The sequence below is a fragment of the Lygodium microphyllum genome, chromosome 7 (assembly GCF_053477565.2).
Source record: "Lygodium microphyllum isolate KBCC chromosome 7, Lygodium_microphyllum_v1.1.10, whole genome shotgun sequence".
NCBI lineage: Eukaryota > Viridiplantae > Streptophyta > Polypodiopsida > Schizaeales > Lygodiaceae > Lygodium > Lygodium microphyllum.
In genome coordinates, this window is record NC_141141.1 from 112,012,881 (window position 1) to 112,039,449 (window position 26,569).

Consider the following 26,569-nt stretch of genomic DNA (forward strand, 5'->3'; position numbering starts at 1 on the left):
TATTGTCTACCCCTTGCCGATACAACGTGCCTAAAATTACTATGAATTTTAAAGCCTATTGCTTGATCTTTCACTTTTCTGACTTCGATAGGCCAGCTCCAGTCTCTCCTGTTGACAAATAATGCGCTATTGCCACATACCAGGAAGGAATAGATGCAATGTCAATCTTGAACAATGAGTCCCAGTCACTGCCTTCAACGAGAGCTTCCTTTGGCTCCCCAAAGTCCACAAGGCACTCTATGATACCCTGCAACCTAGGTGGCTTGCTCTTAACCTCATAGTCAAACTCCTGCAAAGTGATTAACCACTTTGCCAAATGGTTGGGCAGTTGTAGCTTATTCATCAATAGTTGTAGCCCTTCTGCCTTTGTATAAAGGATAACCTTCTCATAAAGGATGTAGTGCCTGAACTTTTTAGTCACAAAGACCATCGCAAGGCACAACTTTTCCATATAAGTATAATTAATTTAGGATACATCTAGCTTCCGACTGTCAAAAGCAATCGGGTGATACCGCTTCTCTTCCCACATCTGTGCTAAACAACAACTAATGCTATGCATGGTAGCTGCTGAAAAGATATAAAAAATTTCACCCCTCTTCGGTGCTTTCAGCATAGGTGCTCTTGCGAGTTCCTGCTTTACATCCTCAAAAGCCACCTTACAAGGGTCACTTCACATAAACAAATAGTTGAAGGATAACAGATTTGTTAATGGCAATGTTCTTTTTGCCAAAGCATTTATGAACCGTAGATAATATCCAACTGATGACAGAAAGTTATGAACTTCTTTGGGGGTACATGGCGGACTCATAGCGACAATAGCTTTGATCTTTTCAAGATCCGTCGCAATCCCTATTGAGCTAACTACATAGCCCAGCAGGAGCCCATAAGGTACGCCAAAAACGCACTTCCTCGGATTGAGAGCTATGCAAAATTGTCTGCATCGCTCAAAACATTTTTGTAAAATAATCAATTGCCTTTCTCTCATGGTGGTTGCCCCTAAATCATCAATAAATACCTTCAGCTCCTCAGGGGAAATGTCACCAAAGGTCTTATCGGTAGTTCGTTGCCAAGAACCAGGTGCATTACATAGACCAAATTCCATCACATGATACGCAAAGGTCCCGAAGACTGTTATGAATGTCATTTTGAGCTTATCCTCTTCTGCAATTGCCATCTGATTATAGCCTGCAAAACAGTCCATGAATGAATATATCTCCCTACCCGCCAATTGATCCAAAATCTGGTCGTTAAAGGGAAGTGGGTAGTAATCCTTAACTGTTTGCTTGTTCAACTCTCGAAAGTCCACACACAGCTGAATTTGATTATTTTCCTTCTTCCTGATCACAATTGGTGAACACCATTCAGTGTGCTCCACATGGAAGATCAAACCCACTTTTCATATTTTTTGTAACTCCTCGAATAGCCCATCCCGCAACTCAAACGACATATGCCTAACTTTCTGTTGCACATGACGGCTTCTTTCCTTCAATGGAATCATATAGACAGTGTGGCTGGGAGGAATGCCCCTAAGTTCATCATAACTCCAAGCAAAAATATCACTGAACTCTTGGATCATAGTGACATAATCCTCACGTTCCTCTGCACTAAGCATGGACCCTAGCTTTATTGGCCGCTCATCATCTGGCGTACCAAGGTCTAGCTCGATAACATCTACATTCCTTATTCTATCTTGAGCTTCTAATGGCTCGTTCAGCATTACTTGATAGACGTCTTCTGTGGTGGTCGATCCCTCTTTGGATTCGTCAATCGATGACGTCTCACTTGCATACACATCTTTCATTGTCTCTAACTCTGTAGAAGATAGGGGAGCTCGCTCATTTGAGGTGATTCAAGATATGCATTGACTACCACATGTCTAGCACCTCTGTTAAATATCAATCTACCAACGGGTATATCTACTTGATAGTTTGCTTGCAAAATCCAAGGTCGACCAAGCAATACTTGGTAACTTGGACGCCCTACAAATCGGATTACCCTAAAGTCCAACAGGGATTCTACGTTGGCAATTGTCACGTGGACTTTAGTAATGCAACCCTTCAATTGTCTCAAACTATTGTTAGCCATTCTAAGGATTGTGGAGGCATCTTTCTGAATCGCAAGACCCAACCTCTCCATCAATTCAAAACTCATAATATTAACCAGCAATCCTGTGTCGACGATAGCATTATCCACTAGAATCCTGCCAACATTGGCTGCAACCCTTGGGCGATGCTTTTCGGCATGTTCAAACCAATCATCCCCTACCTTCACTATTCCCAAGGGTTCTACGATATAACTCGTATGCAAGATCTTTTTAAATTTCTTGTGTACTCCTGGCGATAGCTTGATTAGCTGCAAGAGATTCACGTTTGGTTTAATATCGCAAAGAAAGCTAGCTAAATCAAATTCGTGATAATTTGCTAAAGCTCACTTCTCGAGCCAAACCATCCACTCTTTAGGATGTTGCATCGGCTTTATTGCTTCTTTTTTAACTCTCACCTTCTTTCTCGACACCTCTTTATCTCTCTTGGCATCAATCTTGCTCTCTACGGGCTTCAAAGGTCCCCCTTCCTCGTCAAGCTTTAGAACTTGCGTTCCTTTATCATCCTGCCTATTTTCGTCGACATGTTTTACATTATCTTTGTTGCCTTCTCTATTTTTTTTTCCCTCTTGTTACGGCATGTAGGCTAGAAGCTTTAATGCCATTAACCTGCATAGCCTCGATGAGGCTCACTCCACTGCCGCTTGGCATGTCTTCGATAGTAGCCTTACCCCTTTGGAGTATTTGTTTCGGCCCATCATCCTACTGAAAATTGTTTCCTTGCCCATGATGATTAACAAGCCTTGGTTGCCGACTGCCTTGCTAGAGGGAACTGATCTTGCTCCAACAAGTGGCTGCTAAATGGCCGGACTTCCTGCAAATGTCGCACTTGACATTTTGGTAATTACGTGGATAATGTTGCCCACCACCCCATTTGCATTTGAATTTAGAGGGTGCACCCTCTTCGGGGCGTCGACTCCCTATCAGATTCTTTTGTTTCTTTAAGAAATTAATGTCAACGACTATTTGCCGATATTGTTCAGAGATCATATCCGTGTAGTGCTCATCATGTCTTTGACTTCACTAAGGACATTTTACGCGAACTCGACTCATAGCCTTGATTGTCTACGCGTCGGCCCTTGGCCGCACAATTTGATTAGGCATTGGTTGCATTGGTTGCTGACCCACAGGAACAACGTTAGGGTTTGCTGCTTGGCCTCCAACATTTGGAGGCATCTGACTAACCATAGGAATAGTCACACTAGGCAGAGCTGGTAATAAAGGCACATTTGGCACCACATTCCCTCTCCCGTTAGGATTGGCCATCCCTATCCCTTGGCTTCCACTGCCATTGATCAGTTGCAAATTATTTCCCAACGCTAGGCCCATATTGGGATGGTTCGAGAAGCATAGACCGCTTGCAGTCGGGATTCTATTTCTTGTGCTCGTCTAATGGCAGTGTCTATATCTACCAAGGTGACACTACTTAGCTGCACTTGGATGTTAAAATCAAGACCATGCAAGAAGTATTGTAACTGGGTAGCAGGTGGGATATGGATAGAGGCATCCAATTTATGGAAAACCTCTTTAATCTTCTTGGCATACACTTGCATATCTTCATGTGGTTCTTGGCATGTCAAATTCAACATGCACAACCAATATTGGCCACCCCTATTAGGGGTGAACTCCCTTCGAAAGGCTTCACAAAATAAGTCCACGATGGTTATGGTTCTGACCTCAAGGCCATGATACCATATAAATGCCCTTCTCTTCAGGGTCATGTTGAGGAACATCATTAGATGCCCTTCCTCTTAGATGCGGCAATTAAACATCAGCTTTTGAAACTCCCTTATAAGTTAAGCTTTGCATCCTCTTCCACTAACCCATTAAAAATGGGTAGGGGAAAACCTAAGGCTAGCAAATCCGCCGTTCCTATAGGGATTGCGATAGGTTGCGCCATGGCAATGATTGGATTTGCTAATGGAATCTGGACAGGCAAAGCTGTCACACCACTCAAAGTGGGTAGATTAATCGGGAGGGAGGAAGTACTAGAACTTCCACCTCCTGACGGAATTTGATTTAGGCTAAGGTTACTAAGACCCTGCTCTTGAATAGGTTCAGGACTACTCCTTTTAGGAGAATAATGCCTATTGATTTCGGCTCTCCATCTAGCCCTCTTGGCTCTCTCGTGTTTTTGGAGTTCAGCCTGATGGATCTCTTCAAAGGACATGAACTAATAAGTAAGTCCCAAGAGACCCTAGATTTGAAAACCACCACTTTGAGGTGGCTCTCGGCAGATGCACCACTGATGGGACCAAAAATGATCCAGCACTGGCTATGGCACTAGCCGGACCTCATGCACACAACAGACAACTCCACCACCACATGGCCTCATGGGCCAGGAGTGTTTGTAATAACTAAATGTACACTAGATACATCTAATATTGCATTTGTAGTTGGATAAGAGTCCAACGGCACCTTTCCCAAAACCCCTCAAAGGGATTATCCCATATATATCGGCAATAAGTGCCACGTATCACAGACATAGGAGGCACCCCATCAACTGATTGTCGTGGTCCCACTGCAGCTCTCCTACATCTTGGGGATTGGCCCCTTGATGCACTGCTTTTACATATAAACACATTCACATAAGACTCCCCTCTTTTTTCAGCGAGATCCAGGAGATACCATGTTTTCTCACCAACAAATTCCCCCAAGAAACGAACGGCTAACCTACGACAAGGGGAATCTCACCCTCTCAAGCGTGTGTCAACTATAATTCAAACAATTACTATGCATTTCCAAGAGTTGTTACCATATGTATGATCAATGCAATAGTGGATGTCTCATCGTGCACAAATAGTTATGTTTTGAAATAAGCATATGTACTGGTATGCAAATAGTCTTTTCATGAATTCCAACTAATACGTATATGCTTCGTTGCAAGAATCTAGCACCAAGGTGGACCTTGTGCTACTAGATCCCTTATTTCCAAATAGGCCATCTCCTAAATGCCATGCATAGAAAAACAATCAGAATTTGTATTATTTCAGCCCCTCAAACTGCTGCACAAAAGACTCCCCCTCATTGTTTAGGTTTTGCTTCGTTGCATAGGTATATAGAGGTTGTTTTGTCATGGTTTAATATATAAAAAGCAATAAATCACACACTATGATAAAAAGATAGGGCAAAAACCTCATGCTCTGCCACTGCCATACATTCACAACCACTTATTATATTTTTACGTATTTTTCTAAGGCGTATTCCTACGTTTTTCCTTATTTTTTTCCATTTTCTCTATTTTTCTAATAATAAAATTGATATATTTTTAGAGCTATGGCTCTTATTCTTAGAAAAGCAAAAATATAGATTTTATTGGCATTTTATCGCATGTGTATTGGTTTATCCCACTCGAAAACACCAAAAACCCCCATTTTTCTCATAAAAACCGTGTTTTACGAGTTTCTAAAAATTATTTCCAACATTTTGACTTTATGTTTTCTAATTTTTTCACTATGTGAGCATAGAACAAATAGTAAACAGCATGTCTACCAATTTTCACTCCATAAGAACAACATTGGCTCAATCAAATATATATATATATTTTAAAATTTTCTTTGTAAAATAGAGTTACCATTTTTTTTCTTATTTGCAGGTTTTAAAATCTGATGTTGGACTGTAGATCAGCCCTCATTCAAGGCTCAGCCCACCTTTGAACAACCAACTCTAGCCCTCCATCGATTCAGGAGTGATCTGGTACCATGCCGGACAAGCATTCACCACCCGATTCTCTTCTTGATTCTTCGCACATGAACCACTGCTTGGAAGAGAGAGAGCGAGGAGAGAGAAAGACTGGTTTTTTATCTTATGATTTGGGCAGCCATTGGATGGGCAATGCCATGTGATAGGGAGTGAAGGAAGCAAGAAGATCAGGCATTTAATCAGTTGGGGGGGTTATTCTTTGACCCCCATAGCCTCTCCCTCTTGAAAATGTCGCCCAAAAAAAGATGGCACCTTCATCTCCCTCACGGTCAAAAAAATCACAACCCCTGAAAATAAAATTTGAAGGGACCCCCAAAGGGATCCCCCAAAAGTCACACTCTTTGACATTTCCAAAGTCCATTCCCACTTGGCCATTTGGTCTTGGCCCTCCTTTCCGGCCTATCTCCCGTGTCCGGTCTCGAATTTGAAGTCTATAAAATTCTAGCAGTCCGTCTTGAAGTCCCACACTATGAGGCATCTCTAAAAGTCCCATCTGACAGTTAGAAAAATTATGAAAATTCCCCAACCGCCGCTCAGTGGGTCTTTAAAGTACTTTTGGGGCATTGCTGCATAAAATCATACTGATTGTAGATGTCGCCTTTGACTAAGTCTATTTTTACCCTAAAATTCAGATTTTTGGGCTATTTTTAAGCACTTCTCGGTGTCAAAAATCACCTATCAATCGGTCATGTAAAAAGGGATGGGTGCCCATGGGATTTTAGGGCTTGTATATAAAGTTCAAAAAGTGAATGGAAGCTCATTCTTTGGTGTGTGGCTAACAAGAGTCCTATCTTCTTCTCTTCACCTTGCTTGTGTGTGTGCTCTTGAGAGAGGGAGTGAGGGAGTGTGAGGGAGTGAGTGTGTGGGAGTGAGGGATCAAGAGGGTGAAGCTCTTCACCATCTTCTCTTCTCTTCTTCTCTTCTCTTTTCTTTTCTTGCACACGCACGGCTATGGTGGATGGAGCTCGATGGAGGAGGCTTGAGGATACTTGAGCTAGCATCTAGGATCGTGGAGCTACTGGTGTGTGCAAGGGAGGAGGCAACTCACTTTGGCATCGAGGTAAGCTCACTACACTCGTAGGCTCAAATGCGCATCGGCTAGGTGAGAGATAGCCATTAGAGCTCGCTTGAAACACTTGAAACAATAAGTAGTCCCTGGGTCTTGGCGGTTGAGCGTGAGCTCCCTCTACAGCTGGCTAGGTCGAGTAGGCTTGCAAAAGACTAGAATTGCAACAAACAATGTATGAATTTGAGCACTCGTTTGCATGGGGATAGCTTCTTCCAAGCACATAACATACTCATCATCGCTCTCCAACATGACTCTTGCAATGCGAGCATCCTTAAAAGTATCATAGATCACATTGTTAATAGTAGGTAAATCCCCAAAAGAATTACATCCGCAATGCTGTGTCAAAAGTAATCACAAGTAGTAAAGCTCACCATAAGTAGGCACCACAAAATATATCTGTTCACATGTATTCCCACGCTTTCTCTTTATCCACATCTTCTGTCATGCATTTCATACCCAGTACATTGGAAAGTGTTGATATCAAAGAGTTCTAGCCTCTGGATGAATGCAATCATATACAAGCCATATAGAAGAGTAGTTTTTTGGAGGTCTTCATTCTGCAGGATATGTCTGCATACCAGGGAGTATCTGTTTCAACTAGAAACAAGTTCTTTGCCAAATCAACCCCAGTAAAAAGTTCAATGGTTACATGGTCATGCCCCTTGTACACTTGTACAAATACTTAATAGCTGCTACTATCAAGCACGCCTCCATATTTATGTGTATATTTTATTTGTTACTTAAGTAAGGATTTTATGAAATAGCCCATTGATTATCAATAACATTACCGTTTATGATCATCGTGTTTCCATAATCTCACCTTTGATAGATGGGATACCCAATACTATCAACCATTATCATGCACACTAATTTCCAAGGGTAATGTTTGGTACATTTACACTTTTCCATGCAAGGACTCTTGGGGTTCAATTCTCCGCAAGGTCCATGGATGTTGCATTTAAAATTGTATTGAATAAAGTAGAAAACCTAATCTATCAAGCAACTCAACACAAACTATTCTATCATAGTGACACACTTTTCAAAAGGTTTGAAAGATTGCTATAAAAGTAGTAAAGTATGAGAATGTGGTTGCCCCCTCTTTTGGAATTCAATCACACTAACATAGCCTATAATCTTTCCAAAGAGGTATTTTTACAATAATGTGTGCATCAAGTTAGCAATATTTTTTGTGAAACACTCAAGTAGTCAAATCTAGATGGTCATAAGCACTTTTTCCAAGTAACAAAACATTAGTTATCTCCAATAAATTTGGATTACATGTCATTATTATAAAAAGGTCTGGTTTTCCCCTTCTATCACACTATAGCCATGACATCTTGATACGATTGATACATGTGCCTTGGTCCACTTATAAATAACGATGATAAAACTATCCTCATATTGACAGAGGCACCAATAATCTGTACTAGCCCATTATCTCATGTCTGATAAGCCTCTATAAGCCTCTGATTGTTTGACTAATTCTAGCAACATCAAGCTAACATGCACTGCTCTATACTGCAATTAGCATCAACAACAAACTGTTGAAATAATTGACCACCATGCAATATACACACCTCAGCATCTTCATACACCTGAAGTCAAAATGCATAAAATTGCATTTGGGTAACACATTTTTTATTGGACAATTCATGTATATTAATAGGAACATTGGCATTACTATAGAAAAATTTTATATGCCAACCATTGTCAGCCATAGGGAAAAGGAGGACATATAGCATGAGCATATATGCTCTATGCAAGTTTGAAATAGCAATACACTGACCACATCAAATATAAACATGAATATCTCAGCAATCAAGAGTATTCTCATAATCTTTTCTCGTCACGATAGTTACAACCTTAGTTGTTGTGGTAAGAGTCAAGTATTATTTGTTGGTTCTTTGAACACCAAAAATAGTTATCCTTAATTCCTGTATGGGATTATTTTGCAATTGCATACCCATAGACCTAAAAGCTTGTGCATATATGTTGTCCCAATCTATTATAGACTAAAGCTCCTCAAGTAAATTTGGTAATAGATCATGTGTAATCCCCAACCAATTAAATAGCTCATACCAAGTATCATAGGCATAGGGTTATGCAAACCTTAGCCTTTCTTGACATTGCATATTAGCAAGTAGAGGAACTATATGATGATAAATAGAGCCATGCACTCTAAAGGTGTAACCATTCCCAACAACATGTAGCCCATCAATATTAGCTTTGAGCGATAAAAATATAAAAGCACTACTATATGCTTGTATGCTATTTTTAAATATCCTACCCTAAGGGTGCATAACATGCAACAAACCATGCAATGGCTGTGGTGGACATTGCAACAACGACAATATTACTTTTCCATTCTAGTAACAATGCTTTCCAAACAAAACAAACCCTTTTACTTGAGCCTCACATGTCCACAATCTAGCTAAACACCTCTCACATATTTTAGAAATACTCCCCATGGAATGCATATCTGGCTCTTGAAATAGCAATATCGTTATTGCAAGATGAACATCTATTGTAGGCAAAGTATGCAAAATGGAGCATAATCTACCATTTTGAGGATCAAAAGTTGGAATATTATTAACATCTAACTTAGTAGCCACATGTTTTTTCACTTTCTGGTGATTTCTATCATCACAACCATTGGTTGATGTTAAAACATTAGGCACAACACAATCAACATGCATTATAGTCAAATCTATATCAGCATATTATTCAACTGGCTCACTATCTCCATTTGCAATTTCAACATGCAAAGGCACATTTTCATTAATCAATCTGAAACATTATTAATATGTGACTCATTAATCACACAATTGCAACCACTCTTGTTGATGGTAAAGTATTTGTCAAATCCACCATTGTTGAGCTAGTTCATTATTGCCACTTGCAATCTCAATTTAAAAAGGCATATTTTGAACATCATGTATCCCTCGGTGACCTCCCCTAATGGATCTATCATGATCTAAAACCTCTCTTTGGGAGTTAAATGTTAGAACACTATTAACATGTCACTCATTAATCACAGGAATTTCTACATCCATGTGATCTTGGACATTTGGAATCTCCTTATGGCCATTTGGGATCTCTTCATGAAAAGGCATGCTTTGAACATCCCTATGAATGGATCTATTATGACCTAAAACCCTCTTTGAGCCTTGAGCATAGCAATTTGTCTTCATTTTCACACCTTCTAGAGATAAGCACATCCCTACGAACACACAACACACAACACACATATTCTCTACTAGTTGTTTGATGCAAACACCCCATATTGAATTGATATCCACAAAATTTGTTATCAACATATTTTTATCAAAAACATGGTTTAATTTTTAATATTTAGGTACATGTATATTAAATGTATCATGGATATTTAAATATTAAATATTAGAATTACACACTATATTAAGTATCATCATAATTTGAGTAATTATGATTGGATTGTAGTGATAGCATTGTACATGCTATCACTACAAAGTGAATGCTCTCATTCAAATAGTGCAACCTTCAATACAAAAGCTTTAATCCAAACAATACCAAAGTATGCACAAGTATGTGAATGTACTTGTTTGATGACCCTAAAAAACCTAACCACGGTTCTTGACTTATCCTTTTCTCGGTAGGTGTTTCCTCCCCCCTCCACTACTTGTGCAAAAGTAACCAAAATCAATTTAATAAAAGCCCAAAAAAGCAAGGCAACTCTAAATATATTCCCCGAGGTGACATCAACATTAACATTTCATAGATAATATTAGCTTTTGAAAGTACTTATTTTCTTGGACCAATAATTATTAAGTCTATGTATTTGAGTCAATACTTGGAGCTCAATCATGTTGATTATAAAGATTTTGAGGTCACCCATGAGAGAGAGAGAGAGCCTTTTTGGTGAGATAGAAAATTTAGTTATATACACAATGATGCATGCTTAATATGTTTTGGCTAACAAATAAAACAAAGTAAACATAGGACCATAGAACACCATATTAAAGAATTTGAAAATTTTCCAAGTCCCAATTTCAAACAAGTGATAATAAATATTTGACCACGTGGCTAAATCTTGATCCATGTTTGAAAATGAGATTTGGGAAGGTAGCTTATATGGCATTTAGGGTAGACTCCACCTTTAAGTAAGACAACAAGATTTAACTATGTGGTTAAATAATAAAGATTAGCATTCTTCGCATGCTTTGCACGCATGGAACGCTAGGCTGCTTCACAACCCCGAAGTGGCAAAAAATGAAGTTTGTAAGAAGCTGGGAATAAGGAATTAGTGTAATTAACATTGATATTATGCCATGTCACACTGACATTGGTATAAAAGGAGAGGACATGTAAATTTTCACATCTTTTTGACACATTAATACAATTACAGTCTTTCTCTCCCATCTTGCTCACAGCTTCTATGGCTTCTCCCTCTTTCCTGTCTTTCTCTCTCTAAATCTAGTCTTTCTCTCTCCTTGTCACTCTTCTTCTCTCTCTTCCTGTAGTTTTTCTCTCTCCCTAGTTCTCTCTCTAACAAGTGGTATCAGAGCATTGGTCTGTGATCCATTCTTTTCTTCTATTTTCAGACTTATTTTCCTCTATCAAAATCAATTTCAGACAAAAATTGTACAAGACAGTGACTAGTGGAGTGCTGCAGATCATCTATAGTTAGTAAGAGACTACATCTAGAGATATCCAAGGTCAAACATGGAGAAGGATGGCTTAAATGGGAGGTCTTCATCAAACTTCATGCAAAAATGGAGGTAACTAGGGTAAAGGATGGTTAACCGGTCTTAGTTAGAGGTTAAACTACAATTACTTTTCAAAAGAGAGCTTCTCTTCTCTCTCCTTCAAGATTTTGGGTGAAGCTTCCATGGTGGCTGCCAAGAAATCCTCAAATATCTTTCTCTACTGATCATTTCTCACTGCCAAAGCATGGGGCAAAGGTTCCTTGTTGTCTGAGCTTCAGGAGGAGTACCATGGTCAAGTGATGATGCAAGTTATGGAGCAGATAACAGCCCGAAAAATGCGCCGAAAAATGTGCAGATTTTCCTACTCTTCTTCCTTGCTTGATCTGCTCCAGATCTTCCATCCATTGATCAAATGCTTTGAAGGACTTCATCAACACTTGCCTACAGCAACTCTCAGCTGGAGGAGAACTTTGATCATCCATTCCTTTCCTCAAAACCCTAAAACACATAGGGCAGCCATAGCCACAGATTTGGAAGCTCAAATTTCTTCAAATTTTGGACTTCCCCGACCTCCAAGGCTTCTCTAATGCTATGTACAAGTCTGATAGACTCCAAGATTGAAGACATTGAGGAGATTTCAGCCCATGCATGACATTGGAGCTCAAAAGGAAGGATTATTTTGGGGCTTTTCTTCAAGAGGCTTGAATCTTTGATATTCAAGTGTTCAAGCGAGGCTGGGGCATTGATTCTTCATGGATTTCATCATATTGGAGCTTGTATGGACTGATTCTATGGAGATTTCAAGCTTTATGACGGATTTATGATGGATTATGAAGAACTTTTACATCAATGGGATTGAAGCTGACATCCACCATATTCTTCAAGCTTAATTGAGGTATTTCTTTTACTAATCTCTGAAATATCTCAATAATCCATTTGCTATTGCTTTTCCACTTGTTGATGGGAGATTATTGATCAATTAATTCACTGAATTGATCAATAGATCAGAGATTAGTGTTAACTCTCATTGATTTCAGCCTATTCCATTGAATTTCATCTTGATTCAATCATTACTTCATCATAGATATCATTTGATCAGCTTGATGCATAACCTTGATTTGTTTTGGCTGATTTTTTTTAACCCAAGCTGAAATATTGTAAAAGGGTAAGTACTAGCAATCAGTGAGTCATTGAATTGCATTGGTAAGACCCTTTCCTTATCCAAGCTTTCAAGATTCCATTCAATTGCATCTCATTAAAGACTGAATGAATATTTCAGAAATGCATCTCATGTTGATTGATTAGAATACTAGCCTCTGCCATGTTGATATACCCACCGAGGAAAAAGGTGGATGCCGGGGGAGATAGTGGGACAAAAGAGAGGTGACCCTCCCTCACTATCAAAGATCCCAAAGGGGTGCAACCAACCGGCCCAGGGGAAACTTTGCCCACCTCCCGGTGATTCGGAGCCCGTGTAGGGAGCCTGTCATGCCATTTTATCCCTCACACAGGTACAATGAGTGGAGAATTGAAGATTGAAGACTTTCCAAAGACTCAAGTACATACAGGTCCAAAACAGGGTAAAATAGGAAATTTACAGGGCACTTACAGGGTACTTACAGGTGGTTACAGGTACACCCTTCATTACTGAAGTACAGATGCAGGTACTACATGGTGCCCGTAGGTCCTATACACCCTTTTACAGGGTTTGGTAACCATTTGGGATTACTATCTTGCACCATAGGGTCAAAACAGGGCACTTACAGGTCTAGACAGGGTGCAGGACTAGACAGTTCAGACTCATAAATCTAGCTACAGAATTTTCTGTCCTAAATCTATTATAGTGTGCTATAGCTCATCTTAAAGAGGTCATTCTTAGCTTTGATTTGAACTAAAAAGTTTTGAAATCGGAGTTCCCTAGAAAAAGTTATAGCCGTTTTTCTGACAGGGGGTACTGCAGGACTGCACTATTATGGCAAGACATAAAGGAAAAATAAGGTCCAGGAAGATTATGCTCAGAAAATCAGGGATTCCATGTTGGATAATACACCTCAAGAGAGCCCTGAAGAGCTTCAACAATAAGGAGAAGTTATTATACTTAATAATACTTTGTGCATCCATGAACAAAGACATAGGGAACGGCATGAGGCCATCTTGTCAAGAATGGAGCAAATGGTTTTATCTACTGATCAAATGAAGTCTTCCATTGATAAGTTGGTGGATTCAATGACTCGAACAAAGGCTTCTATTGATAATTTAGTGGAATCTAATGCCCAATTTATGGCACAATTCTCTCAATTGATGCAAATGCAAATGGGACCAAGAGAAGCTAATGAGAAAGCTTGTTCAAACAGTGGTCCTTCAGTCCCACTTCAGCCATCTAACCAAAATGGTCATGGATATGGGATTATTGGAAGAAGAGGCATTCCAAATAGCCAGTATGAAGTAGGAAAGGCTTCACAGAGACATGATGACTATTTGGGCAGTTTGAATGGAGCAAATTCTCAAGCTTTTGGACTGAATACTCAAATTTCTAGGGGTGCTCTACCAACAGGAAGATTACATAGTAATTCTCAGCCACCTGTTGGAAGATTTCCGTCTCAATTTGGAGGTTCCATACATGGTAATCATGATCATCTTATTTTGGGACAGCAACCCTTTCATGAAAGAGAGCTAAATGATAAAATTGTTCTAGCCAAATTTAATGGTCAGTCATCTTCACCATCTGATTTAGAGGAGTGGACCTCTAAGATGGAGTCCTACTTTGACATATTTCCTAAAACTGATGACATGAAGATTCATTTTGCTTCCTTGCATTTGGAGGGATTTTCCCATACCTGGTGGAGATATATTAAAAAAGAAAACACACTTGTAGAGATTTGGGAAGCTTTCAAGGCACTTATGGCTGAAGTATTTGTTTCTCCTCTTGAGAAATAGAAATTAGCATGGAGATGGTATGATTTGGAACAAAGAGGCCTAAGTGTAAGAGAGTACACTAATCAATTCCTCAACCTGACCATGTATGTGGAAAGCATCAGTGATGAGGCTAAGCTTCATAATTTTATGTATGGTTTGGAGCCATCTTTATCAGTTGATGTTATGGCACAAAATCCTACTTCCCCCTTTAAGGCTATTGAGCTTGCAGAGCGCTATGGAAGAAAGTATAGAAGAGAATCTTCATTTCAGCCTGGTTTTGGCCAAGGACTGTTTTAAAGAAGGGGCAAGTTGGTAACACTTATGGAAGTAATCATGTGCCAAATGGGAGCTTACGGGTACCAACTTATCCTCCATTCAATGCTTCTAGATCTCAAAGTAATTTCAGGATAGCAAACAGTCCAAGAGTTGATTTCAAATAGGGAGACAGCAAGCCTAAATCCATTTCAGCAAAATACAAACACTAAATCTATTCCTATGGATCTTTATAAAGAAAAAAAGGAGAAAAGCTTATGTTTCAACTGTGGGGAAAAGTATACACATGATCATGCCTCAAAGTGTGTATACAAAAATGTCAAACCCAAGCTTCAGAGTATGTTGGTTTTTGAAGACTTTGAGGATGACATAGATGAAGCTAATGCAATGGCACTTAATGCTGAAAATAAAGATCTTGAGGAGGAAGTTGGGCAAGAGTATTTTTATGATCTAGTCGACTCTTTTCCTTTTGATCCAGGTGGAAGTGTTCCGTTTGATCCAAGTGGGACTTGTGATGAGCCGCTTGCTGCCACTAATTGTTCTATCTCTATGGATGCTTGGACAGGATCTAAAAGCCCCTAATACACTCCGTATGAAGGAAAGCGTATGTGGAAAGATAGTGTTCATCCTGATAGACTGTGGAAGTACTCATAGTTTTGTGAATAAGTCCATTATGGACAAGCTAAATTGTGTTCCCACAGATTTACAACAGCCCATTAGAGTTCAAGTGGCTAATGGTGAAGAGGAAATCAGTACACAGATATATCCACAGGTTTCTTTAGAGTTGGCAGAAAATTTTAAAGCCAAGGTAAACCTGATCACTCTGGAAATGGGGCCTATAGATATTGTACTCGGTTGTGATTGGTTGATGACACTAGGTAGGATCACTATGGATTTCTCACAGTTGTATATGGAGTTTATCTCCAATGGACAGCTTATCCATTTACAGGGAATTCCTAGTAGATCAGATTTTCAGCTTATCACCATTCAACAACTCAAAAGAGAGTACAAGAAGCGCTCACAAATATTTGTTTTGCATCTGAATAAAGAAACATAGGATCAGCCCAATAATTCAGCAAACCATCCCAGCCTTGACAGCTCTTCTTGAGGAGTATAGAGATCTGTTTGAGGTACCTACTTCATTGCCTCCTAAGAGAGTAGTAAATCACCCCATTGATTTGGAGCCCAACTCAAAGACAATCAATAAGCCACCTTACAGATTATCAAAGTGTGAATGAGAGGAAATAGTCAAGCAAATCAAGGAACTTCTTGAAATGGGATTCATTGAACCAAGTTCTTCACCTTATGCATCTCCAGTCCTGTTAGTCAAAAAGAAAGATGGATCTTTTAGAATGTGCATTGACTATAGGGATCTCAATAAGATCACAGTGAAGAACATGCATCCTATACCCAGGATTGATGATTTGCTTGATGACCTTAACGAGGCTCGATTTTTTACGAAGATTGACTTGAGGTCAGGGTATCATCAGATTCGCATGCGAGAGGGTGATGAAGTCAAGACTGCTTTCAGGACTGATCGTGGACTCTATCATTTCTTAGTGATGCCATTTGGGCTTACAAACGCTCCAGCTACCTTCCAAAGCCCGATGAATAAGATTTTACAACCTTTCCTCTTTCAGTTTATCTTGGTGTTCTTTGACGACATTTTGATCTACAGTAAGACTTTACATGATCACTTGGCACATATGAGGAGGGTTTTTTATGTATTGTGATATCATAGGCTTTTTGCTAAGGAGAAGAAGTGTTCTTTCATGCAGAATGAAGTGGAATACTTGGGACATATTGTCAGTGAAAAAGGAATACAAGTTGATTCAAAGAAGGTGCAATGTATAAAAGATTGGCCAACGCCTACTACTACTACCTCTCTTAGAGGACTCCTTGGTTTCTCTTCATTCTATCGCCGATTTATTAAGCATTATGTGGCAATTGCAGCTCCTTTGACTGATAGTTTGAAGAAGGAGGATTTCTTTTGGGATGCTCTTGTAGATAGCAGCTTCAACCAGTTAAAGGAACTCCTTACCTCTGCTCCTATCTTAGTATGCCCAGATTTCTCTAAAGAATTTACTATACAGTGTGATACTAGTGGCCATGGCATTGGGGCTGTTTTGCTTCAGGAGCATGGAGTAATTGCATTTGAGAGCCGTAAGCTTACAGATAAAGAAATGGCCATGAATGTTTATGACAAGTGTTGAGATGACAAGCTCAACACATGCGGACATTGATGATGGACCGCCTGGTTAGATGGGTCCACACATCTACATTTAGCACGTCGGTGGTCATTATGACTCTCACATGGCCACTGACTCATTACTTATTATATTCAGGTTGTTACATCTATTTACAATTGGCATAGTTATAGCGCCAATCGACTAGTGTAATCAGTTATGCATTGTTTGACTTAGTAGGCCACTTTCCTTTATGTTGTATCTTATCTATACTTTGTGTACATTGTAAAGTGTGTGGAAGAAGAAGAAGAAACTAGCAAGAAAACGTTTTGGCCTCCATCTCTATTCTTGTCTCTTGAGTGAGCTTCTCCTTGTGCATTCAGTGTGTGTTTGGCATAGCATCTGAGCAAGTCCCCCCACCACGCGATTCTTGACATGGTATCAGAGCTGTGCCATTGAGAGAGGCTGATTTCAAAGGTTGAAGTGAAGGAGAAGAAGCAAGGTTCGAGCAAGCAAGCCACGGGCAAGAAGCTCTCCCATTCTTCCACTCTCTCTCTTGGATAGTACCCGTGGAGGCACCGAAAGCAGGGTCGAGCAAAAATCTCAGATTGCAGGGAGATTTGGTGTGCACGAAGAGCGTTGTGTATTTGCAAATAAGCCCTTTAGGGTTTTTCCGCAGTTATTTTGGGCATCTGAGGCTGTTTCAGGCCCCGTTTTAGAGCCTCAAGGTTGTGGATAGCAGTTTCAGGGTACACTGTGACTTCGACTGTATTGACCAAAAGTGGGTGCACAGGTTACAGATTTCAGATCTGTAAGTTCAAAGGTGTTTACCAGCGAGTAAACACAAGATTTATCTGCAAACTGGGGAAGATTGCATGTATTGTTGAGCAGACAGTGAAAAAGGCTGTCTGGTGTATTGTGTGCACTATAGGTCGAGAGTTGCAGAAGATTTGCTTGTTGTTGGTATTAATTTTGTGATAATGGCAAAGAATAGTGGAAGCCCCATCATTGAGAAGCTCGACAAGAACAACTACCCTTCATGGAAGTTCCGTGTCACAAACTTCCTTATTGGAAAAGGCCTCTATGAGTTCGTTTCAGGTGAAGAAAAGGAGCCGGAGGTAAGTGATCCTCCAATTGTAGAAGAGACAAAGGCACGGAAGGAATGGAATGCAAAAGACAAGAAGGTCATGTATTGGTTGTCTGCAGTAATTGACAATAATATGCTGGGACACATTAGAAATGCAGAGAATTCATATGCATCTTGGACCATACTTGAAAGTATGTTTTCTGTAAATACAAAGGCACGAAAGATTCAACTCAAGAAAGAGTTGAATACATTGAAGAAAGGGAAGATGTCTATCAATGAGTATGCACTGAAGGTAAGGAGCATTGCAGATACCTTGGCAGCGATTGATGCAATGCCCGATGATGATGATTTGGTGTCGTCTACCTTGGGTGGACTTAATAATGAAAAGGCTTGGAAGTCTTTTGTAACTTCCGTATATGTTAGAAAGCCATTTTCAAATTTCGATGAGTTGGTATCCCTTATGATCACTGAAGAGATCAACATGTAGAGTGAGACATCTGAAAAAGGTGGTGAACAGGTCCAAGCTTTCTACTCCAGTTCAGGAAGGGGATGTGGCAGGTTCTCTTCAAGAGGCCATGGTACAGGACGTGGTAGTGACAACCAGCAAAATAGATTGAATCAGCAATTTGGCGATATGCAGGTTTCAGGAGGTCGTGGTAACTTTAGAGGCAGGGGGAGCTTTAGAGGAAGAGGTGGATGGCAGAAAAGAGGTTCTAACAACTCTGGTATTGTGTGCCACTAATGTGGCAAAACAGGTCATATCACAGCCCAATGTTATGCTAAGAAAGATGATATCCGCAGTGGCAAGTTGCAGCAAGGAAACTATGCATCGTCTTCACGACAGAATGAAGATAAAAATGAACGTTTGTTTGTTATGCAACATATGCTAAATGCTGTTACAGGAAAGGAAACACATGATGATGTTTGGTATGTTGATTCAGGTGCATCCAATCATATGACCAGCCATGCAGAATGGTTTGGAGAGATGCATGATTTGCAAAATGTAGGTTATGTGCAGACGGGTGATGATTCATGCCACCCAATTTCACACATTGGAAAAGTTTCATTGTCCTTGCATGATGGCAAGACAAAGATTCTTTCAGATGTATTACATGTGCCATCTATTACAAAGAACTTGGTGTCAGTCGGTCAGATGGTAGAGCAAGGGATGCTTTGTAGAAGACTTCAATGACAAGTGCAGGTTAGTTGCAAAGGGAAGTAGAGTTGGACGTATGTTTACTCTGGATGCTGGAATTCCTACTATGAATGCTGCTATGTATGCTAAAGGAAAAGATATTGTTGCAGATATTGAAATTTGGCACAAACGCATTGGATATGCAAATGTACAAAGGCTGAAATTAATGCAGTCCAAAGGGTTGGTTATAGGTTTGCCTACATTTAGAGTTGTAGAATTTCATAAGGTATGTGAAGCATGTCTGTTTGGTAAGCAGGCAAGACAACCCTTTTCACATGAGAGAGATGTAAGCAGAAATATCCTTGATGTTGTGCATATAGACATTTGGGGGCCTACACAAAATGTATCACTTGGAGGCAGTTCATACTTTGTCACATTCATTGATGATAATTCTTCTAGAAAGCTGTGGGTATATTTTATGAAGGAAAAGAGTGAAGCATTTGAGCACTTTAGAACTTTCAAGGCTGCAGTTGAAAGAGAAATAGGCTTGAAAGTAAAGTGCTTGAGGTCAGATGGAGGGGGAGAGTACCTCTCGAATGAGTTCAGTGTTTTTCTGAGGTTTCATGGGATAAAGAGATAGTTCACATGCAGGTATACCCCACAGCAAAATGGTGTTGCAGAAAGGAAAAACAGGCATATTGCAGAAGTTGCACGCACCTTGATGGCTGAAAAGAATATGCCTAAGCATTTTTGGTCTGAGGCTGTTCATACTGCTGTTTATATTATGAACAGAACTCCCATAGCTGCAGTTCATGGAATGACTCCTGAAGAATGTTTTACTGGCAAGAAGCTTGATGTATCGCACTTTAAGGTATTTGGTTGTGTTGCATACGTTCATGTGCCAGATGAGCTACGGAAGAAGCTTGATCCAAAGGCAAAAAAATGTGTTTTTATTGGATACTCTTTAGAGCAGAAAGGGTATCGATGTTATAACCCTGTCACATGTAAGTTTAGAGTGAGCAGGGATGTCATCTTTGATGAAATGAGCATTTGGTATGCATCAAGTGGTGATGCATTAGATGATGATGATGATCATGACAATCATGTGCAGGCTGAAAAGCAAGAATCACGGACTCTTAGTGGACCAGAGACATCATCTGGTAGTCCTTGGTCTGGGAGACTAAGTAGCTCTACATCTTCAGGTGCATCTAGTAGCACTACAGGTAAAGACAAAGGAAAGAAAAAAGTGTCAGAAGGCATTGATGCAGTTCTTGATGGAGACTCCAGTGGCTCAGAGAGCTTGGATGATGAGCTTGGCATTCCTTCAGTGGTGAGGACACCAGGTGTATACAGAGCTCATAATAATGTAAAGGCTCCATTGAGTGATCCAGTGGTATGCAGATCTAGCAGGGTCAGATACCCTGTTAAAAGATTTGGTTTTCAAGATTATGCAGCTCACCATTATGCTTATATGGTGAAACTAGTTGAGGATATTGAGCCCACTTGTTTTGAGGATGTTGTTGGTCATACTCATTGGGATGTAGCAATGGATGAGGAGATGGCTGCATTAGAGACCAATAAGACTTGGGATCTAGTATCATTGCCGAGGGGCAAGAAAGCTATTGGATGTAAGTGGGTTTATAAGATTAAGCACAATGCAGATGGTTCTATTAGCAGGTACAAAGCTAGGCTGGTTGCAAAAGGCTATGCCCAGACATATGGCATAGATTATATGATGAAACCTTCAGTCTAATTGCTAGGATGGCAATTGTCAGATGTGTGATTGCTTTGGCAGCAGCCAAAGGTTGGAGGTTGTAGAAAATGGATGTGAAGAATGCCTTCTTGCATGGTGATTTGTAAGAAGAAGTGTATATGGATCAGCCAGCAGGTTATGACGATTTAGAGCATCCCACATATGTGTGCAGGTTGAAGAAGGCGCTCTATGGGCTCAAGCAAGCACCTAGAGCATGGTTTGACAAGATCAGAGAGTATATTGTCAATATTGGCTTTTATGTTTCTGATGCTGATAACTCACTTTATGTGAGAAAGGGAGATGCAGGTTTGGTTATCATAGTCATCTATGTGGATGACTTGATTATTACAGGTGATAGTGATAGTGGGATTGCTGAAGTCAAGGAGTTTTTGAAAAAGAAGTTTGAGATGAAGGATTTAGGTGAGCTAAGGTACTTCCTTGGCATTGAGGTGATCAGATGTGATGATGGTATATGGCTGTCCCAAAGATAGCATGGCTTGGATATGTTGTCCAAGTATGGTATGACAGCATGCAATAGTCCCGTTGGAGCAGAATGTAAAGTTGAGTGCTGATGTTGGGGATGAGATAGAAGACCCTACTATGTTCAGGAGGATAGTGGGGAGTTTGATCTACATGACCATTACAAGGCCAGACTTGAGCTATGCTGTTGGTCTTGTGAGTCAGTTTATGCAAGTACCTAGAAAGCCACATTTGGATGCAGTCAGACGCATATTGAGATATGTGAAGTCCACATTATATTATGGACTTTTTTATGAGGCAGGTACAAATGTACAGGTGTTTGGATACACAGATGCAGATTGGGCTGGTAGTATGTCTGATAGAAGATCTACCAGTGGATACATGTTCTCTCTTGGTAGTGCAGCAGTTGCTTGGAGTAGCAAAAAGAAATCTATAGTTGCTTTGTCGAGTACAGAGGCTGAGTATAGAGGTGCTGTTGTTGCAACATGTGAGGTATTATGGCTACAAAAGTTAATGGCTGATTTGGATGTGCAGGTGGAAGATCCAATTGTCATTTATTGTGACAACATGAGTAGTATACAGTTGGCTAGGAACCCTGTGTTCCATGCCAGGACAAAACATATTGAGGTATACTACCACTTTGTGAGAGAGAAGGTACTAGCAGGTGAGATTAACTTGGTGTATGCCAACACACAGGATTAGATAGCTGAAATCTTCACGAAGGCATTGGGTACAGAGAAGCTTTAAAAGTTTCGAAGCCTACTTGGAGTTGCAGAGATGCAGTTGAACTTGAGGGGGAGTGTTGAGATGACAAGCTCAACACATGCGGACATTGATGATGGACCGCCTGGTTAGATGGGTCCACACATCTACACTTAGCATGTCGGTGGTCATTACAACTCTCACATGGCCACTGACTCATTACTTATTATATTCAGGTTGTTACACCTATTTACAACTGGCATAGTTATAGCGCCAGTCGACTAGTGTAGTCGGTTATGCATTATTTGACTTAGTAGGCCACTTTCCTTTATGTTATATCTTATCTATACTTTGTGTACATTGTAAAGTGTGTGGAAGAAGAAGAAGAAACCAGCAAGAAAACGTTTTGGCCTCTATCTCTCTTCTTGTCTCTTGAGTGAGCTTCTCCTTGTGCATTCTGTGTGTGTTTGGCGTAGCATCTTGAGCAAGTCCCCCCCACCACGCGATTCTTGACAATGAGGAGATGTTGGCTATCTTGCATGCAATCAAGAAGTGGCACCATTACTTATATGGCAGCCGATTCAGAGTACATAGTGATCACAGGGTACTTAAGTATTTCCTTACTCAGTCCAATCTTACTCCAAAGCAACGTCGTTGGGTAGCTACATTACAGAATTATGATTTTGACATCACTCATACAAGGGGCAAAGATAACATAGTGGTTGATTCTCTTTCTTGTATGTGGGCATGCAAAGTTTCAGCTATGACAGAATTGCATAATGACTGGATTGAAGAATTACAGGAGGCTTATCTTCTAGATGAGGAATTCAGCCAAAATTTTCAGAAATTACAGCAAGGTCTTGTGGAAGAAAACTCGCATTACCAATTTAAAAATGGCCTTATTTGGTTGAAAGGCAAGATTGTAATTCCTTCTACTTCTTCTTTTAAGCGGAAAATTATGGAGGAGCTATATTCTTCGCCTCTAGCTGGACATTTAGGAGTTTTCAAGACCTATGATAGGATCAGTAAAAGCTTTTATTGGAAAGGACTGTGGAAAGATATCAAGGACTTTGTTATGAAGTGTATACTTTGTCAGCAGAATAAGGACAACACCCATAAGCTAGGAGGTTTGTTACAGCCATTGTCTATTCCTACTGGTAAATGGACTCATATTACTATGGATTTCATTACTGGCTTACCTACTACCAAGAAGGGATGGAATAGTATTTATGTGGTGGTAGACAGACTCATCAAGGTAGCCCATTTTATTCCAACCAAGATTCAGTTTACTGCTTCTCAAGTGGCCAGCTAGTTTATGGAGTAGATTTTTAGACTACATGGATCACCGCATGTGATTGTCCATGATAGGGACTCAAAGTTTATGAGTAACTTTTGGCAGGCGGTATTTACATCTATGGGCACTAAATTGGCTCCATCTATGCCTTATCATCCTCAAACTAATGGACAGATAGAAAGAGTTAATAAATGGTTGGAGACTTATCTTCGCCATTTTTGCTATGATGTCCAAACCTCATGGGATTCTTGGTTACACTTGGCTGAGTTTGCTTATAAAAATTCTACTCATGTGAGCATAGGAGTTTCACCCTTTGAGGCTTTGTATAGTTACAAGGTGCCCTTACCCACAGTCATCTTTAATGAAAAGATCAATCTCATGGGAAGGAAGAGTTGGAAAGAATACAGACCCTTCTTCAGCAATGTAAGGTGAATCTAAGGAAGGCTCAAGATCAAATGAAGATGTATGCTGATGAGAAGAGGAGGCCTTTAGAGTTCCAAGAAGGAGAGTTTGTTTTGTTGAAGGTGCCCAAGTCCAAGTACTCTACATTAAAAGATGGATCTAGTAATAAGCTTGCCCACAGGTTTTATGGCCCTTACCGGATCCTTAAGCAAATTGGAGATTTGGCATACAGACTAGAGCTTCCCTCTTCTACAAAGATTCATAATGTCTTCCATGTTAGTCAGCTCAAGCCCTTTTATGGTAATGCAGTGGATATAGTTGATGAGCTACCACCTATTGATGAAGACGGTCTTATTCAGTACATTCCAACAGCTGTTATAGGTTAGCGTGAGAAGAAGCTTCGATCATGTTCTATTGTGGAATATTTGATCAAATGGAGAGGTTTACTACCTAAAGAAGCTTCTTAGAGACCTGATTCTATATTGGATGAGCTTTCTTTCTTGAGGGATACATTGGTGGTGGTTGAAGCCTATTGCTTATGGAGCTAGTGATGATGTAGACAGGTTCAAAACATCACGTTGTTTTAGAATAATTTTTATCGTGCCCGATTTTCAGAATTAAGCTATCTACATAGGCTTAAGGTACACTTCAAGAGCTTCGTTTTGATATATGGTACGTCCCATTTGGACACTTCTACTAGAAGTTATAGCAGATTTGGTCCAGCAGGGTCTGTTTACACAGCAAGCTGTCTACTTTGTTTTGAGATTATTTGTTGAAGACTTTATGGCTCCATATGCTTTTGAAGTACTCCAAATCATGTATATAGCTAGGGCTTACTTGCGTTCTTCAATTTCAACTCATGTAGTTGATCATGCTTCATTCATTCCCTATTTGTAAAGCTGTAAAAAACAGAGTAGCACTCTGTTCTATCCATCTTTTTCTAGTTATTTCCAGGTTTCTTTTTGAGGGCAAAAACTTTTAGGAAGGGATGGATTGTAAGAAGCCGGGAATAAGGAATTAGTGTAAATAACATTGATATTATGACATGTCACACTGACATTGGTATAAAAGGAGAGGACATGTAAATTTTTACATCTTTTTGACACATTAATACAATTACAGTCTTTCTCTCCCATCTTGCTCACAACTTCTATGGCTTCTCCCTCTTTCCTATCTTTCTCTCTCTAAATCTAGTCTTTCTCTCTCCTCGTCACTCTTCTTCTCTCTCTTCCTACAGTCTTTCTCTCTCTTCTGCAATCTTCTCTCTCGTCTTTCTCTCTCCCTAGTTCTCTCTCTGACAAAGTTACCGTGCGATATGCTCAACAATCCATTTCTCATCTTTCTCTCTCCTATTTTCCCTCTTTGTTTCTAATTTTTTTCTTTATCATCTCTCTCTCTCTCCCCCTCCAAATTCTCTATGTCTAATTCTCTATCTCTCTCTCTTTCTCTTTCTCTGCCTTTTATTTTAGTTTATTTTTTCTCCTCTTTTGGTTCTCTATGTCTCTCTCCTTTTTTTCTCTCCCCGCTTTTCTTCTCTCTCTCTCTCTTTCTCCCCCTCTCCTCTCTTTTCCTTCTCTCTCCCTCTCCTCTTTTTTCATTTTTTTTCTTCTTCTTCTTTCTCTCTCTCTCTCTCTCTCTCTTCATTCTCTTTTTAAATTTTTTGTTTTTTTCTCTCTCTTTCCTCTCTTTTCCTTCCTTCCCCCCTCAGTCTCTCTCAAAGTATGTAAATTTTATATTTTTTCTATATATAATTCTCTCTCTTTATGTTTATATTCTCTCTTCTCCTCTCCTCTCTCTCTCTCTCTCTCTCCTTTTATTCTCTCTCTCTCTCTCTTTGTGCCCCCTTTTCTTCTCCTCCCTTTTCTACTAATTTTTTTCTTCTCTCCTTCTCTCTCTTTTAAATTTTATCTTTTCTCTCGCTATAATTTCCTCTCCATGTTCCCTCTCTCTCTCTCTCTCTCTCTCTCTCTCTCTTCCCCCTCTTTCAAAAAATATTTATATTAAAAAAATACTTTTCTCTTTTCTCTTTTTTCCCATCTCTCTTTCTCTTTTCCTCTTTCTTCTTCTTCTCTCTCTCTCTCCCCCCACTTTTCTTCTCTCCCTTCACTCTCTCCTCTCTTTTCCTTCTCTCTCCTCTTTTTTCCTTTTTTTCTTCTTCTCTTGAATTTTTTTTCTTTTTTCTTTCTTTTAAATTTTATATTTCCTCTCTCTCTATAATTCTCTCTCTGTGTCTGTTCAAATTCTCTCTCTCTTCTTCTTTTCTTCTCTCTATCTCTCTCCCCTATTTCTTCTTCCCCCCTCCTCTCTTTTTCTTTTTTCTTTTCCTCTCCCTCTCTCTCTCTCTCTCTCCTTATTTTTCCGTTCCTCTCTCGTTCTCTTTCAAGATTTTTTCTCTCACTCTCTTCTCTCTTTATTTTTCTCTTTTCTCTCTTTCCATTTCTCTTCCCCTATTTTCTCTCTCTTTTAAATTATATATTTCCTCTCTGCCTCTCTCTCTGTAAGTCAAAAACTATATAAAAAAAGGGTTGATTTAAAAAATACTTTTCTTTTCTCTTTCCCCCTCTCTCCGTCTTTTTCTCTTTATTCTTCTTCTTTTATTATTATTATTCTTATTTTCTTCTATCTCCCTCTTAAAGTGTATGAAAAACTATGTCCAAAAAGCTTTAAATAAAAAAAACTTTTAGAAATGTTTAATTAAAAAGTAGGTTTAAATTAAAAAGTTTAATCTGAGAGAGAGAGAGAGAGAGAGAGAGAGAGAGAGAGAGAGAGAGAGAGAGAGAGAGA